This window comes from Dendrobates tinctorius, unplaced genomic scaffold (genome assembly GCF_039654945.1).
Source record: "Dendrobates tinctorius isolate UK_male_01 unplaced genomic scaffold, ASM3965494v1 ptg000028l, whole genome shotgun sequence".
NCBI lineage: Eukaryota > Metazoa > Chordata > Amphibia > Anura > Dendrobatidae > Dendrobates > Dendrobates tinctorius.
The window spans coordinates 42,377,399-42,394,999 of record NW_027361696.1 but is presented as its reverse complement, the minus strand read 5'-3'; positions in this window follow the sequence as shown (position 1 = coordinate 42,394,999).

Genomic DNA, 17,601 nt, shown 5'->3' with positions numbered 1-17,601 from the left:
GGCCGTGTAGAGAGAGAAGAGAAGGGGGCCAAGGACTGAGTCCTGAGGTACCCCGACAGTGAGAGGAAGAGGAGATGAAGTGGAGCCAGCGAACAAAAACACTGAAGGAGTGGTCAGAAATATAGGAAGAGAACCAGGAGAGAGCAGTGTCCTTAATGCCTAGTGACTGGAGCCTAAAGAGTAGGAGACGGTGGTCAACAGTGTCGAAAGCTGCAGAAAGGTCGAGAAGAATGAGCAGAGTGTGTTCACCGTTACATTTAGCTGTTAGAAGGTCATTGGTAACTTTGATGAGTGCAGTTTCAGTCGAATGCACGGGGCAGAGGCCGAACTGTGAAGGGTCTAGGAGGGAATGAGTGGAGAGGTAACGGGTAAGGCGGGAGTCAACTAGGCACACCAAGAGTTTAGAGATGAAGGGGAGATTGGAGACTGGTCTGTAGTTGTTTCTGCAGGATGGGTCGATAGTGGGTTTCTTTAATAATGGAGTAACGATATAGTGTTTAAAGGAGGATGGGAAAATACCCAAGGAGAGGGAGAGATTAAAGATTGTAGTTAGGTGAGTTGTGACAACTGGAGAGAGAGACTGGAGGAGATGTGAGGGAGTGGGGTCGATAGTGGATGTAGTTGGATGAGAAGAAGAGAGGAGTCTGGAGACTTCTACTTCTGTGATAGAATCAAATGTGGAGAGTGAACCAGGGGAAATACAGGGAGGGATAGGAGTCACAGCACTTAGTGGTTGAGAGCGGATTTCCTGATGAATGTTATCTATTTTCTCTATAAAGTGGGAGGCCAGGTCATCCGCACATATGTTTGTGATAGGGGCTTGTGCTTTTGGCCTGACGAGAGAATGAAAGGTGTCAAAAAGTTTCTTGGGGTTCTTGGATAGTGAGGAGATCAGGGTGATGAAGTAGGTCTGTTTGCGAGGTGAAGGACAGAGTTATACGTTCTTAACATAAATTTGAAGTGGATGAAGTCTTCTGGTGTGCGGGTTTTCCTCCATAAGCGTTCAGCAGTCCTAGAGCATCGCTTTGGAAATCGAGTTTGAGATGTGAGCCAAGGCTGTTTTACTCTGTGTTTGGAGTTTCTGAGGGTGAGGGATGCTACTTAGTCAAGGGTGCTTCTGAGAGTATCATTGTAGTGGTGTACAGCCAGATCAGGACAGGAAAAAGGGGAGATTGGGGACAGTGATGAGTGTTGGGAGTCTGAATGTGTATGAGGGTTAATTGCTTGTAAATTTCTGAATGTGTGGTAGGTAGGAGTGTGCTGGGGTGAGCGAGGATTTGTGAGCGTGAATGAGAGAATGTTGTGGTCAGAGAGGGGAAGCGGTGAGTTATTTAAGTAAGAGATTTAACAGAGCTGGACAAAGACCAGGTCAAGGGTGTTACCATCTTTGTGTGTCTCAGAGGTTGAGAGCTGTGAGAGGCCGAAAGAATTGGGTAGTGATAGAAGCTGGGATGCAGGTAGGGAAGTGGGGCTGTTAATGGGGATGTTGAAGTCTCCCAGGATAAGGGTTGGGAGTTCTGAGGACATGAAGTGAGGCAGCCAGGCTGAGAAGTGGTCAAGGAAGCGGGTGAGTGAGCCTGGGGGCCGGTATATAACCGCTATTCTGAGTGAAACTGGATGGAAGAGCCTGATGGTGTGGACCTCAAAAGAAGGGAATGAGAGTGATAGAATTGGGGGATGACCTGGAAAGTGCATTGTGGGGACAGGAGTATGCCGACTCCACCACCAAGTCTGTTTGTGGGTCTCGGGGAAAGGGAGAATAGTAAGCCCCCATGAGAAATGGCAGCAGGGGAGACAGTGTAAAAATCCTGGATCCAGGTTTCAGTGAGGGCTAACAGATTCAGAGAGTTGCTCAGAAAGTAATTGTGCAGGAAAGGAAGCTTGTTACTTACAGACTATGAATTGCAGAGGGTACAATTAAAAGAGGGAGAGGAGGGAGTGCAAGTAATATTAATAAGATTAGTATGGTTTCGACATGAGGTAGGGAAGGGGTTGAGGTTGGCGGATGGTGGACCAGGGTTGGGGGAGATGCCCCTCGAAATCAGTAGGAGTAGGAAGATAAAGAGCAAGTAGGTATTGTAAGAAGTTTTTATCTGCGATGTGTATGGGCATGATGGGCTGTGGTTTTTCAGGAAGGTGAGTTGTGCATGAGAGCTGTACATAGCTGAGGAAAGTATAGAGGGCCTGATGTGTATGAGTCATGATGGAGGAGGGATGGGGCGGTGAATGTGGATGGCAAGGGAACACAGGAGGATGGAAATAAAGCACATGGATAAAAGGGAGAGCAAACTGTGGGTTACCTGACTTCTGCCCTGACTAACTGCCATGGAATAGTTGCTTTTGCTTTATGCTTAGTAATGCGATGCTTTGCTGAATGCGTGCGACCCCACACATGCGTAAGCAAGCATGCAGGCTATGGAGGTTTAGTGGTGAGCGTGCATACAGGCCATGGAGGTTTAGTGGTGAATGTGCATACAGGCCATGGAGTCTTGCATGGATAGTGTGCATACAGGCCATGGAGGTTTGCATGGTAAGCAAGTATACAGGCCATGGAGGCTTAGTGGTGATCGTGCATACAGGCCATGGAGATTTAGTAGTGAATGTGCATACAGGCCATGGAGGTTTAGTGGTGAGCGTGCATACTGGCCATGGAGGTTTAGTGGTGAGCATGCATACGGGCCATGGAGTCTTGCATGGTAAGCAAGCATACAGGCTGTGGAGGTTTAGTGGTGAGCATGCATACAGACCATGGAGGTTTCGTGGTGAGTGTGCATACTGGCCATGGAGGTTTAGTGGTGAGCCTGCATATAGGCCATGGAGGTGGTTGAATGCATTACTTATAGTTTTCTTTGAAACAACTGTACCTGCTGATTCCAGGTCTTCCTGTAGCTTTCCCCATGTAATCCTTGACTCTTGGGACAACTCTTCTGATAATTCTATTTACTTTTCTGTCTGAAATTTTGTGATGAACACTTAGTTGTGGATGGTCTATGGTGAAATTATGTTCTTTCCATTTCCATATTATAGACCAAACAGTCCTCATTGGAACTTTCAATAGTTTAGAAATTCTTCTGTAACCAATGTCATTAGTAAGTTTTACAAAAAAAAGGTTGCGGTGGTCTTGAGACAGCTTACTGGTTTTACTCATGAGATGTTTCTTATGTGGCACCTTGGTAATGAGACACCTTTTTACAGGCCACCAGTTGTAGCAGCTGATATTTTTTATTAAGTGTCAGGATTGAGATAGATTTCAGCTGGTGTCATGACTTTTAGCACCTCTCTTTTTTTCATGTGTTCAATACTTTTTCCTTGCATCATTTTTGATTATTACACATAACTTAATTTATGGACATCTATGGCTTGATTTATTTGCCTGTGTGGATAGGATGAGTTGATAGCACCTTTAGAAATAGATGTAACGAATGGAAGCGGAGGCAGAGATGGTGAAGTTCACATTAGTTTTTATTTTTTAAGTGGAACCTCGGGACCACGGTCTGGGGGGGCTCCGAAGGGGGCGTGACTAGTGAGCCCTGGGTACCGTAGTAAAGCCCCTCAGACAGGGCCAGAATGGAATACCCGGAGCACACAGGTGCTACCTCCAGTTAGACCCCGAACACGTGGCAGCTGTCCAAGCGGGACCAAAAGGGATAACAGTGGTTACAGCAGAGTCCGTATGGAGCTGGTTCCTGGATCCGGGTAGATGGTAAGGAGTAGGTTCCAGTGACCTTCACACAGTCCTCAGATACGAATAGCTGTTAGCGGAACGGGATGGCTTAGGCCCAGATGGTTGTAGATATAACCAGGTAACACAGGATACTGATATGCTTTGGAAACAGAGAGCATTAGACAATGTACAGAGACTGCAGACGCAGCGCAGACAGGTTAGCATGAGAACCGGATGTAGCAATGATAGATACTCGTTGCTCCGGCGCTCTCCCTATGGAGGAGAGGCCAGAAATAGCAGCCAGTGTGCTGCCATTGGTTAATTGCACTTTTTTGAATAATGCACGCCGTCCCTTTAAGAAGGCAAGAGAGCGGGCGGGCATGCCCTAATAGCCTTAGCTACAGATCTCCTCACAGGATGCCAGGAGGTGGAGGCAGAAGGGAGGCCAGAACGCTGAGCAGCAGCATGAGATCCAGAGAAGGCCGGCTGCTGCCTAAGGGCAGCATGTGAGGCTCGAGGTGAGTGCCCAGAACAGAGAGCAGCGGCAGGCCTGGACGCAGCGCCCGGACGGGGACCAGGTGTAACAGTGGCAGACCTGGGCGCCGCGTCAGGACAGGGACCGGGTGTAACAGTATCCCCCTCTTTACACCCCCTCTTCTTCAAGCCTGCATAGAAGCGTTTAAAGAGAAGAGGAGCCTGGATGTTCTCGCTAGGCTCCCAAGATCTCTCCTCAGGACCAAAACCCCTCCAGTCCACCAGGTAGTAGGTCTTACCCCTTACTTTTTTCTACGGCCAGGATATGTTTTACCTCAAAAACATTATCCTCTGAGACAGGGTCAGGAGTGGTACCTGGATCCTTAAAGAAGGGGCTCAAAACTACTGGTTTGAGGAGAGAAACATGAAAGGAGTTAGGCACACGTAGGGAAGTAGGCAACTTCAGCTTGTACGAGACTGGATTGTTCTGTCTCAAGATCTCAAATGGTCCGATGAACCGGGGACCCAATTTGTAGGATGGCATCTTTAAACGGATATACTTCGAAGAGAGCCATACCTTGTCTCCGGGACAAAGGACAGGAGCATCCAAACGTCTCTTGTCCGCCTGCCTTTTCATACGCTGGGAGGCTTTCTCCAGAGCTGTTTTGATGTCCCTCCAGACCTTAGAAAAATCTTTGGAGAATGTATCGGCAGTCGGAACGCCAGATGATCCAGAGATTTGAAGAGGTATCCCAGGTTGCAGTCCGAAGACAATCTGAAAGGGAGACTTTCCAGAAGATTCACTTACTTGGTTGTTGTAGGAAAATTCGACCTAGGACAGTAAGTCTACCCAGTCGTCATGGTGCGCGTTGACAAAGTGACGCAGGAATCCAGCCAGGATTTGATTTGTCCTCTCCACTTGTCCATTGGACTGGGGATGGTATGCTGAGGAAAAATCCAGTTCAATTCTTACCAGTTTACAAACTGCTCTCCAGAATCTTGAGGTGAACTGGACTCCTATGTCGGAAACGATGTGGAGAGGGAAACCATGGAGACGGAAGATGTGCCGGATGAACAGATGCACCAACTCAGGAGCAGTTGGAATACCAGGTAGCGGAACAAAGTGGGCCATTTTAGAGAAGCGGTCCACCACTACCCACACCACAGAACAGCCGGATGAGATCGGAAGATCTGTGATGAAGTCCATTGCGATGTGTTGCCAGGGAGCAGATGGAATTGGTAGAGGCTGAAGCCTACCTGCGGGTAGATGCTTGGCCGTCTTGCTACGGGCACAAGAAGGACAGGCTGTGACATACTCCTGAATGTCCTTAGCCATAGCAGGCCACCAATAGTACCGGGAGATGAGTTGCAGAGTCTTTCTCTGACCGGCATGACCAGACAACTTGGATGAGTGACCCCACCGAAGGACACGAGTACGTTCAGATGCTGACACGAAAGTCTTCCCAGGGGGAAGTCGGGCAAGGTCAGAAGAAGCGACAGCGACTAACCTTGAGGGTTCAATGATGTGCTGCGGTTCTTCTTCCTGATCAGGAGGTAGAAAGGCTCTGGAAAGTGCATCTGCTTTGACATTTTTGTCAGCTGGGCGAAAATGAAGAACAAAAGCGAGCAAAAAACAAAGCCCATCTAGCTTGACGAGAATTCAGCCTTTGTGCAGTTTGGAGATAAGCAAGGTTTTTGTGATCGGTGTAGATGACTACCTGATGAAGAGCTCCTTCTAGGAGATGCCTCCACTCCTGCAGAGCCAACTTGATAGCCAACAATTCCCAATCTCCAACGGAATAATTTCTCTCTGCGGAAGAAAAAACCTTGGAAAAAAAACCACAGGAGTGCATTCGCCCAGTGGACGATTTCTGGGTTAGTACGGCTCCCGCACCTACTGAAGAGGCATCGACCTCAAGAAAAAATTGTTCATTAGAGTCAGGACGATGAAGAACAGGTGCGACAGCAAAGGCCTTTTTTAGAGAAACAAAAGCCTCCTCTGCTTCAGGGGGCCAATCCTTGGGACTTGAACCTTTCCGGGTCAGAGCTGAGATGGGCGCCATTCGGGTGGAAAAGTTAGGAATGAATTGTCTGTAGTAGTTGGCGAAGCCCAGAAATCACTGTATGGCCTTCAGCCCAGACGGACGAGGCCACTTGAGTACAGCCGATAACTTCTCCGGATCCATTTTTAATCCTGTGGAGGAAACAATGTAACCGAGGAAAGGCAAAGAGGATTGTTCAAAAAGGCACTTTTCAAACTTGCCATACAGTCTGTTCTCCCTGAGCCTCTGTAAGATTAGGCATACTTGCCTCCGGGGCGAAACCAAGTCAGTGGAAAAAATCAGAATGTCGTCCAGGTAGACAACAACAAAGGTGTAAAGCAGATCCCTGAAAATGTCATTGACGAACTCTTGGAAAACAGCGGGTGCATTGCTTAGACCAAACGGCATTACCAGGTACTCGTAGTGACCATCACGGGTGTTGAAGGCTGTTTTCCATTCGCCTCCATCCCTGATTCGGATCAAGTTGTAGGCACCTCTGAGATCCAACTTGGTGAAGATCTTGGCCCCTCGGAGACAGTCAAACAGTTCTGAAATTAGAGGCAAAGGGTACCTGTTTTTTACCGTGATCTGGTTCAGTCCCCGGTAGTCGAGACAGGGCCTCAAGGATCCGTCCTTTTTCTTCAAGAAGAAGGAAGCCTGCTCCTGCCGGTGATGATGATTTTCAGATAAACCCTGTGGCCAATTTCTCCTGGATGTAGTCCGACATAGTCTGAGTCTCTGCCTGGGAAAGAGGGTAAACTCTCCCACGGGGAGGAGATGTTCCAGGGAGAAGATCTATCGGACAGTCATATGACCTGTTGGGGGGGGAGTTTTTCAGCCTCCTTTTTCCCGAAGACATCCGAGAAGGACCAGTAAGCGGATGGTAATCCAGGCAGGGTAGCAGGTTGGACCGGGGGTGAAACTGGTTCAATCCGGGTTAAGCAACGGTCTGATCAGGAATCTCCCCAACGTAGAATTTCGCCTGTTCTCCAATTAAGAACTGGTTCATGTTTCTTAAACCAAGGCAAACCTAGAAGCAAGGGGTAAGACAAACCAGGGTACACATAAAAACGGATTCTTTCAGAATGCATAAGACCTACCCGGAGTTCCACTGGTACAGTCTGGAACTGGACGGGTTCAGTCAGTGGCTGGCCATTGACAGCGGTCACCCGCAGCAGATTGGGAAGAGCCTGAACTGGTAAGTGGTAGCGATCCACAAGCATCTGCTGGATAAAACTCCTGGCGGCCCCGGAATCCAACAGACAGAGTCGAGAAAATTTTATTGCTCCACAGATCACGGAGACTGAGATCTGCAATGAAGGAGAGGAATGCTCTCTACCTAGGGTAGCCTCTCCTACCGAACCTAGCTACAGGAGTTTCCCGACTTCTTTGGACAGGAGCGGATCAGGTGTTCAGAACTACCACAATATAGACAGCTTCCGTCTTTGCGACGCGCCTCCTGGCGGCGGCTGGCCAGACTTACTCAATCTACCTCCATAGCTTCGGGAGAAGAAGATGAGGTAGCCATTTTGGAAGAACTAGAGTCTAGGTGGTAGGACCTCTTGTCTCGCTTAATCTCCATTGAACGCTCCTGAAAACGCAGGTCAATCTGGGTTGCCAAGGAAATCAGGTCATCCAAGATGGTAGGCCTGTCCCGTCCCGCCAGCTCATCCTTAATTTTTCCAGATAGGCAATCCCAGAAGGTAGCCAGCAAGGCCTCATTGTTCCAGGACAGCTCAGACGAGAGGGTGCGGAACTGAACAGCATACTGAGCCACCGTGAGGGTTCCTTGGCGTAAGCGCAGCAGGGCTGAAGTGGTTGACGTGACCCGGCCAGGTTCATCGAAGGTCCTGCGAAAAGTCTCTAGGAAAGATTGAAGATCAATAACCAGCAGGTCTCCTCTCTCTCATAACAGGTTTAGCCAGGTGAGAGCCTCTCCGGCTAGATGAGACATGATGAAGCCCACTTTGGCACGGTCAGAAGCAAACATGTGCCCCAGTATTTCGAAGTGTAGAGTACACTGATTGAGAAAACCCCAACACTGATTGGGGTCACCATGGAAACAGGGAGGAGCCGCCAGGCGAGGACCCTTGCTTGCTGTGACATCAGGTACCAGGATGCTGATAGGTGATTCAGAAGTAGCCGGGTTCAGCAAAGAATCCATGCGGGTGGACAGGTTACGCAGGTAAGACGTGATCTTGTCCTGTTGATCTTTTAAGCGGGTCACCTCTTGGCACAGTTCCATAGTCGGAGGCCTCTGGATTCCATGGCCGGAGCAATCTGTAACAAATGGAAGCGGAGGCAGAGATGGTGAAGTTCACATTCGTTTTTATTTTTTAAGTGGAACCTCGGGACCACAGTCCGGGGGGCTCCGAAGGGGGCGTGACTAGTGAGCCCTGGGTACCCCTAGTAAAGCCCCTCAGACAGGGCCAGAATGGAAAACCCGGAGGACACAGGTGCTACCTCCAGTTAGACCCTGAACACGTGGCAGCTGTCCCAGCGGGACCAAAAGGGATAACAGTGGTTACAGCAGAGTCCGTAAGGAGCTGGTTCCTGGATCCGGGTAGATGGTAAGGAGTTGTTTCCAGTGACCTTCATACAGTCCTCAGATACAGATAGCTGTTAGCGGAACAGGATGGCTTAGGCCTAGAAGGTTGTAGATATAACCAGATAACACAGGATACTGATATGCTTTGGAGACAGAGAGCATTAGACAATGTACAGAGACTGCAGACGCAGCGCAGACAGGTTAGCATGAGAACCGAATGTAGCAATGATAGATACTCATTGCTCTGGCGCTCTCCCTATGGAGGAGAGGCCAGAAATAGCAGCCAGTGCGCTGCCATTGGTTAATTGCACTTTTTTGAAAAATGCACGCCGCCCCTTTAAGAAGGCAAGAGAGCGGCTGGTGTGCCCTAATAGCCTTAGCTACAGTTTAACACAATCCAACATGCTTAAGAACTATTAAATATTTCCACACCAGGGAAAAAGTTCAAGACACATGGTATAAGGACAACTCCTAGTAAACAATATAAACCTATATAGAAGGATTGGAGTATAGCATCCAAGTAATAAACTACAAAAGAACAAAAAATGTAATAAAAAGGTATAAACTTTATTAATACAATTGAATAAAAGTTTTTTGTTCACATATATGGTACAATAATATAATCAGGTATCAAATGAGACACAATGTAGGAAAGGACAACAGCATATGTAAAGTGCAAGGGTCTATACAAAAAATGTGCAAATAGAAAAACCCAGTAATAGTCAGACAGCCACAAAAAAATCTATATATATTTTTTACGATAAAGTACTATGCTGTCATGAGGGCTAATAAAGAATGCACAGGGGTTTCCCTAGCCAAAACCCATGAGAAATTGTAAAAAAGCAAGCCGCAAAGTGCTAAAATGCTGAAATGCAAACAGGGTTAAATGGGAGAAAAATACCCGAATAGACCGTGCCTACCCATGTGGGACATGTCAGCTGTAAGTCGAATCCAGAGCCCCAACGCACGTTTCACGCTGGGCTTCATCGGGGGGCTTTGTGTGGTACTGGTTAACTGTTGGGGTATAAATATGCAAGGCACAGCTGATGATGTTTAACGCCGCTGCTCACAGGGGCGCATGAGAGGCGGATCCCGGTCACCGGCGCATCACATCCGGCCGTCAGAATCTACGGGAGGGACAAGGAGAATATGCAATTTCCTGACGTCACTGTCCCGCCCCAGACTCAAATAACGCCTTTCGGAACGCCCTTTCGGATCTCCTCACAGGACGCCGGGAGGTGGAGGCAGAAGGGAGAGCAGAACGCTGAGCAGCAGCATGAGATCCAGAGATGGCCGGCTGCTGCCTAAGGGCAGCATGTGAGGCTCGAGGTGAGTGCCCAGAACGGAGAGCAGCCGCAGGCCTGGACGCAGCGCCAGCACAGGGACCAGGTGTAACAGTGGCAGACTTGGGCGCCGTGCCAGGACAGGGACCGGGTGTAACAATAGATTTACTTAGAAAACTGGTGAGTTATTATTTAAGGGGGAATTAAAGGACACCAAGCTGTACCCCTTAATCCTTGCACAATCTATCAACTTTTCTACTGTCCTTTACTTATTACCTTGTTTCCCTTGTTATTCACAGAAACTTCGCATTCTTTTTTTTCTAGAGGAAAATTACTTTCACAAAAATAATTACAATTCAGTGGTTTGCCAATGACTCGAGCCATTATCCATTATAATTTTACAGTTCACGAATTACAAGGAACATCCATCCCTGTTCTCCTGTCATAAGAATAAGTAATGAGGATGAGTAATCAGCAGAAAACACAGGGAAATTAAATTTCATGAAGATAGGAAGAAGAAAATGCAATGTTTAAAATGGGTGACCACCTTTGGGGACTTTTTTTCAACTTAAATACATATATTCAAGGATCAAACTATTTTGACAATTGGTTTTGATTTAAAATGTTCACAGTTTACCTTCTCTAACTTGTGTATTACATTGTTTACTGCTGGATGAGTTAACTAAGAATCAGTCAGTGAGTTCATTCTAAAACTTATGATCTCTTTTACTTCTCTTTTTCTGAGTTTCTTTCAGCTGATTTATAACAACATCTACCTCGGATTTAAAGGAAGAGCCTTTTAAAGCTTTACAGACATCGTGAGCTGAGTTGCACTGTAGACTATTTGGACAGGAGGGTCTCCAGCAGCTTCTCCTAACCCACTGACCTGGATTGACAGGTCTCTCCATAAATGCTCCAGTAGGCAGACAGCTATCACTCCAGGATACCAGCAGCTTCTCTCCACTTTTCCCAAGAGGCAATTTGTAATGCTTTATGTCTCCTGAGGTGGCGCTGCAGGCATTTCTCCACAGCAGGAGGACACTTCATGATCTGACTTTACTAACAAGTGAGGATTGTCCAAAATGGAAAACCCCTTTAATGTATTAGAAGTGAGAACAGAGATCTGAGATGTAGCCAATTGTTTTATTTTGGAATAAGAATAATTAGATGTAATGTTATTGGATCAGGACAAGCACAATCAGCCTCAGCTGGAGGAGAAGAGGGGTTATTACTGTGAAGGGATGTCATGACACAGACGCGGCCGGCTCAGAGCTTGTTTTGCAGTTAGAATATCAATATTTGTGTTTTCAATCATCTTCTCATGACACAAATGGTGACAGTGTTTTCATTGTTGCCTTCGGGAATGTACGTTCCTTCAATTTCAGAGAACGTCCCCACCTGAAAAGAAGACAATAATAATAAAGCTTTAATTGTTACGAAGAGACAAAGGAAAATAAATGAAGAGGAGATTACAAAGAACAAGAGAGATCTGCAAATACAAAAGAGTAGAAATATCCCTCCACATAGTGTATCATCCACAAAGAGCAGCGGCAAAAACATTCACATGTATCCTACATATCCATTGTGTACAGCTATCACAAGCCAGGGATTCACAGTGCGTCATCTTTCTTTCCTTTCTTGCTTTCTTCCTTCAATTATTCCTTTCCTTACTTCCATCCTTCCTTCCTTCATTTATTCATTATTTTTATTTTTTCTCCTTTCTTACTTCTTTTCTTTCCTTCTCTCCTTCCTTTTCTTCTCTTCCTTCCTTCTTCCCTTCCTTTTCTTCCCTTTCTCCTTCCTTCCTTCCTCTCTTCCTTCCTTCATTTTTTCCCTTTCTTTTTTCATTCCTTTCTTCCTTCATTGATTCCTTAATTTCTTCCTTCCTTCTTTCCTCCCTCCGTTCCTTTCCTTCCTTCTTTCCTTCCCCCTTCCATCCTTCATTTATTTCCTTTCTTCCTTCCATCCTTCCTTCATTATTTTTCTTTCTTCTCCTTCCTTTCTTCCGTCTTTTCTTTCCTTTCCTCCTTCCTTCCTTTCTTCATTCCTTCCTTCCTTTCCTTACCCCCTTCATTTTCTTCCCTTTCTCCTTCCTTCGGCTGGTTTCACATTTGCGTTTTTTTTCGCGGTAATTTAGCGCTAAATAGCGCATGCGGTTTTTTTTCCTATACTTTGCATGGGATGCGCTTATGTGCGCATACACATGCGTTTGTACGCATTTTACCGCGCATGCGTTTTTTTGCAGTATGCGCTCGGGCGCACAAAATGCAACTTGTTGCATTTTTTGTGCGTCCGATTTGCCTCAAAAAAACGCATGCGCGCGCAATGCGTTTTTTTACAGCAAGACACCCAATATAAGTCTATGGGTGCGCATATGTGTGCATTGGCATGCTTATGTATGCGTTTTTTTGCACATGCGTTTTTTTTTTGTTAACCATGGAATTTAGGGGTTTGGGTTAGAGTTAGGGTTAGTTAAGGGGGTTTAGGGTTAGGGTCAGGGTTAGGGTTAGGGTTAGGGTTAGGGTCAGGGTTAAGTATGGTTTGGTTAAGGGTTAGGGTCAGGGTTAGGGTTAGGGTTAGGGTCAGGGTTAGGGTCAGGGTTAGGGTTAAGTATGGTTTGGTTAAGGGTTAGGGTTAGGGTTAGGGTCAGGGTTAGGGTTAGGGTCAGGGTTAGGGTTAAGTATGGTTTGGTTAAGGGTTAGGGTTAGGGTTAGGGTCAGGGTTAGGGTTAGGGTTAGGGTTAGGGTCAGGGTTAGGGTTAAGTATGGTTTGGTTAAGGGTTAGGGTCAGGGTTAGGGTTAAGTATGGTTTGGTTAAGGGTTAGGGTTAGGGTTAGGGTCAGGGTTAGGGTTAGGGTTAGGGTCAGGGTTAGGGTTAGTAAAGTCATGGTTTGGGTTAGTGTGAGGGGCCACCTAATGTTGGAAAAAAACGCAAACGCGGTAAAAACGCACTAAAAACGCATAAAAACGCTGCGTTTTTTTCATGCATGCTCATAAAAATGCTTGAAAAAAACGCAGCAGTTGTATGCTTTTGTATGCGTTTTTCAATGCGTTTTTTGCGGGAAAAACGCGCTGCAAAAAAAGCAAGTGTGAAACAGGCCTTCCTTCATTATTTTTCTTTTTTCTTCCTTTCTTCCTTCTTTACTTCCCTCCTTCACTTTCTTCCCTTCCTTAATTTCTTCCCTTCCTTCCTTTCTTTCCTTCTCCCTTCCTTTTCTTCCCTTTTTTCCTTCCTTCCTTCCTTTGTAAGACAGCCAAGGTGGTAGTTGTGGCAACTGGCTGTACTGTTCCCACAATCTGGCGCCCCACAGATGAAGTCCTGTCAGCTCTGCACGTCATACTGTACTCACTTCAGTTGCTGGAGTCTCTGCGATCCCTGTTTCTTCAGCCTCATAAATCACTCTTCTTCATAAATCACTCTGTACTCCATGTTCTTGCTTAACAGTGTAACTTTACTTAACATTAAAACAGTCTTTACTTTGGCAGCACACATCAAATACAGAGTCATCTTCCTTTATTTCCCTGTCATCCCGACAGACCCTGTTCTTTCAAGCAATTTCCTCTCCCGGACGCATCTTTTGGACAGTATGTGTTCTTCCTGTTCTTTCCCGTCACCAGCTCCTTATCAGTCCCTTGTCCAGCTCCAGTGGGAAGACGTACCAGGAACGCTTCCACTGTGGCTCCCACCCTGGTCATAGACCCTGGATCCTGATTGGGAATGATCCTATCGAGCTGGTGTCTGTCTGCACTGTTCACTGCTTGGGACCCCTTACTGCTACAACAGCTTTATCCCCACAGCTATAATTCTCTGCTCTATCACTGCTCACATGTCCTGCCCATGGGCAGGCTGCCCAGGCTTCTGACACAACCATGAAGTATCCTGACTAATCTGCTCTACTCTGTGCTGCCCCTACTATCTAGTTAACCCCTGTGCTGCCTATCTCCTAACCTATTCTATGACGCTCTCTATCTCTAGTCCTTGACTCTATAATGTCCCCCTCTATTCTACATCACTATGGTCCTATACTACCTTAGATTCTATCCTTAAGCCTATAAACAGTACATGACAGATACATTATCTATACATTACATTACACATTACAGCACATGGCATTACAGTGTATAAACAATCATAAACAATGAGGTGCCGCATGTGACTGTGTGAACAGCATCCCATAGAGAGGAGGTTGCCCGCCACCTCCTTACACCTTCCTCTCTGTAGCGTCTCCTTCCTGGTCTGCTCCCAGGCCCTCACCTGTTGCCTTGGGGCCGCCACTTCAGCGCGGCACCCAGCAGGATTGCCGGTCTCCTGGGACTCCTGTCCCGTGTCCTGTGGTGCCTGCTCCTGGTTCCTGGATGCTGCGCGCATCCCGCAGGTCTCCAGGTGCGTAACTGAAGTCGCACGCACTCCCAGTCTCTCAAAGAGACAGCACGCCATTTTCAAAAATAGGTTTCAGCCAATGGCTGATTGTCTTGTACTATTTCAGGCACCTCTGCCCTTAGGGAGGTGCCTGAGTAACAAGTGTTTCCTGTTGCTAGTTCTCAGGTTCCGGTACCTGCATGTCAATGCTCTGCTGCATATCGCTAATACTGGTTTGTCACCTCAGTGTGTCCTACGAGTCTTCCCACACCTTCCGGGACTACATCAGCACTTTCTGCATCTCTCCGTGCCAGCAGTTGCCCGCTACCTGCTTCTGCCGCTCATCTCCTGCCTGGTTCTCTGCTACTTGCAGTACCTGCCTGCCCACCAGTCCGGTCAAGTCAGCTTCCACATACCCAGGGTCTAAATGGAGGTAGCACCTTACGTCTCCTGCACTTTACATTCAGGCCCTGTCTAAGGGGTCTTACTACGGAAGACTGGGACTCGCTTAGTCACACCCCCTTTGGAGCACCCTGGCTAGTAGTCTCATGGTTCCAAAAAAATGTCAGTAAATGAATGAAAAATATTTAGAATTGAGACTAGAGTCCTCAGTGGTTGATACCTTTTAATGGCTAACTGAATAGATAAAGAGTCTGGGTGTTTTATTGTCCTCTGACTCCTTATCCAGACTCCTTATCTATGAACTGCTCCAATATTTATGTTCATCCCTCTCCCATAATGACCATTCTGTTTCATGTCACTAGTCTTTTCTATTGCGTTATTTCTGTGCTGTTTTGTGTATAGATATGTGATTCTTCAGATGTATTAGTCTAGCCTTATGAAGAGACCTGAGTAGTCTCGAAAGCTTGCAATGTGTTACCATCTTTTCAGTTAGCCATTAAAAGGTATCAACCACTGAGGACTCTCAATTCTGAATATTTTTCTATCTACTGGCTAACACGGTACAAAGATATATGTCTTTCCTGTAATAAATAAATGTGCACTTCACTATTTGTGCTTCCGTTTCCATTTTTTACACTCTCTTCCTTCCGTCCTTCATTTATTCCCTTCCTTCCTTCCTTCCTTCCATCCTTCCTTCATTCATTCATTTTCATTTTTCCTTCCTTTCTTCCTTCATTTCACTCTTTCTTTCTTTCTTTCTTTCTTTCTTTCCCTCCTTCCTTTTTATCACTTCCTTCCTTTATTCCCTTTCTTCCTTCCTTTCTTCATTCATTCTTTTTTCTTTCTTTCCTTTCTCAATCCTCATCTGGTATTAACATCAGCAGAAACACTGCGCTCCCACCAAGAATTTCAGGACTTTACCCCCTGATTGCATTGTGCCCCTGTACAGATGGTGGAGGAGGATAATGTTATGGGCTGTTATCAGTTCCAGTGATGGGAAATTTTAATCTTCAGCACAAGATATATTGTGTATATGTCGCCAATCCTCTCTGCAAGGCACAAAAAAGACCGTTTATTATGCTCACAGACGGTGCGGTCCGGTCCAATGGGCATCTCTAGTTGATGGACATGAGCGAACCCGAACTGCATAGTTCAGGGTTCGTACCAGACGCCAGGTATCTGGTGCTGAACTACGAACACTGACTCCTCCTAGAAGTCAGTTCTGGATATTGGGGAGGAGAGAGAGATTGATTTTCTGGCTCCAAAGTTCAGGTCCCCATTGACTTCTATGGGGTTCGGGTTTAGGCTCAAGTTCGGGTATAGTTCTGGTACTTATACCAAACTTTGGACTAGAGTTCTGTTGATACCGAACTTCCATGGGTCCGCCCATCCCTACCCAGGACTTGAGATGAGCTAACCCAAACTTAAAAGTTTGGGGTCTGTACCGGACACTTAGTATCCAGTGCTAAACTCCAAACATGGACTTCTTCCGGACGTCTGTTGAAAAGTTCAGATTTCAGAGGGAGAGAAAAGTCTCCAGTTCCGGTCCCCATTCTTTTCAATGATATTTGGTTTCTGGTTCGAGTTCGGGTGCAGTTCTCATACTTTGGAATAAAGTTCCATGGGTCCGCTCATCCCTGCACAGGACCCTAGTGCTGCAGAGTGCTTTCCCTGCTTTTCTGTCAATTTGTTGTGTTTTTATTGTTTTTAACCTCTTATGTCTGCATTTTATTTTTTTGTTCATCGATAAAACAATATTTATCCTATTCTTGCTATGGTTTGGTGTGCGCTCTCTTTCTGTGCAGCTTTTCCTCTCTCCTTGTTTTTAGTAGTACCCTCGCTGATATATTTTTTGTACATCCCCCTTCTGGTCTTGTTGCGGCGCCCCCTCTCTTCTTACTATCACCGTCTTCCTACATCTTACACCAGGGGTCCCCAACCTGTAGCTCAGGAGCCACATGTGGCTCGCAGTCCCAGGAATTGTGGCTCGCGACTTTCTGACAGCTTGGTGCATTAGCTCCAGGTCTAGCAGACAGGTATGAAGAGAACATCTCACAATGGTGAATTTTGTGAGTAGCCCTGCACAGAAGAGCAGATCTGGATGCACATTTACTGGTCTTAGGGGTTTAGAGCTGTTTTAGGTATGGTGCGCTGGAGGATTCTTGAAGCTGGATGTGACAGTGTGTTGGGAGTCCTTGATGGGAGAATACTGATTGGGGGTATTGTGGGAACCCCTGGATCTCAGTGTACTGCTTTGGAAATGATTTATGTGGAAAAGATTCATTATCATTATGTAAGGAAGAGTACCAGAGCAGGGGTAACTTTTACACACCAGTTCCGGAACTGCCGAGGCTGTCACCCATGTTGCAGGGGAGAAGATCTAGAGTGCTGGACAAATTGGGTCATGTGACTGGAGAAGACGAGGCGGGAATACATAGCGCTGTGTGCGGGAAAAAGGGCAGAGCTCGTGCGAGAAAGCTGAGTGGCAAGACGGGCGCTGTAACCGTTGAGAAGGCAGAGCTTCTCGTTTGCGCAGGACATCCCTACAGACCCCCTGCAGAGAGGTTGATCTCTGATAGGCGACCAATTGACAGGTTCCCGTCTCTCTCTTCACCTGGAGGTGACTCAGGACTCACGCCACTGACCGTACCGTTGGTAGAAGGCCGTGAGGAACTCATGGATAGGCCAGGACCTATTGTACAAGGACTTGCACACACCATGGAGCAAAAGCTTGTTCCGGTGGTACAGGAAATCTACACGCTTCCCAGAGAATTCATCGAGACGTCATGTGCCGCTGTTGTCGGTGCCACCGTTGGAACCCTGATACGC